This window comes from Arachis hypogaea, chromosome 14 (genome assembly GCF_003086295.3).
Source record: "Arachis hypogaea cultivar Tifrunner chromosome 14, arahy.Tifrunner.gnm2.J5K5, whole genome shotgun sequence".
Lineage (NCBI taxonomy): Eukaryota > Viridiplantae > Streptophyta > Magnoliopsida > Fabales > Fabaceae > Arachis > Arachis hypogaea.
In genome coordinates, this window is record NC_092049.1 from 15,410,421 (window position 1) to 15,411,210 (window position 790).

The 790-nt window shown below is 23.8% G+C and overlaps 1 non-coding gene across 1 annotated transcript; it reads left to right on the forward strand.

Moving 5' to 3' along the window:
* The first annotated feature begins 484 nt into the window (after positions 1 to 484).
* TRNAH-GUG (transfer RNA histidin (anticodon GUG)) lies at positions 485 to 556 on the forward strand. The gene has a single exon. It is a non-coding gene; the product is annotated as a tRNA-His (tRNA).
* The last annotated feature ends 234 nt before the right edge of the window (positions 557 to 790 follow it).

Here is a 790-nt window from a genome sequence, read left to right on the forward strand (position 1 = left end):
AATAAAAAATAAAAAAAATTATTTTGATTAATCTAACATTCAGCAGTAACCAAGACATTTAGACAAGGAATTTATATATAATAAAAAAAGGAAAGCAGAGTAGAATATGATTTAGGACAAGGTATCCAGCTATGCAGTAGCCAGCATAACTTCATAAATTGTAATGAGTACCAATTGTTTTTAATTGATTTTATTATATTCAACTATCGCAACAAAGTATAAAAAATAATGATTGAAAATAGTCTATTAATATTTATTATTCTAAAACTAAGTTTGTATGTAACATGTTTGAGATAGACTATTTCAAGCATATTACATACAAACTTAGTTTTTACTTTTTACTGATACATTAGTTATTAGATTTATTTTTCGAAATCAAATAATTTAATTTTAATCACAAATTTTGGAATAGCTTAACTGAAATAACTACATAATTCAAAATCATTCAATAAGTAAAATATTTTGGCCAAATCGAATCAACTAAGTGGCTGTAGTTTAGTGGTAAGAATTCCACGTTGTGGCCGTGGAGACCTGGGCTCGAATCCCAGCAGCCACAAATTTTTTCCCTGTTCCTTGTTTTATAAAGGAACAAAATGATTATGTATATAATATTTAAATTTGCAATAGGTAATTATTTAATTTTGTGTCATTCATTTTAATTTATATGTTAAAAATTGTGTGTATATTGATTACGTTGAATTTGTGTTTTATTATATTTTAATTTGATACAAATAACTGAATTACATTGAATTTTATTATGATTGTGTTAATTTTTTTTAAAAAAAATTAA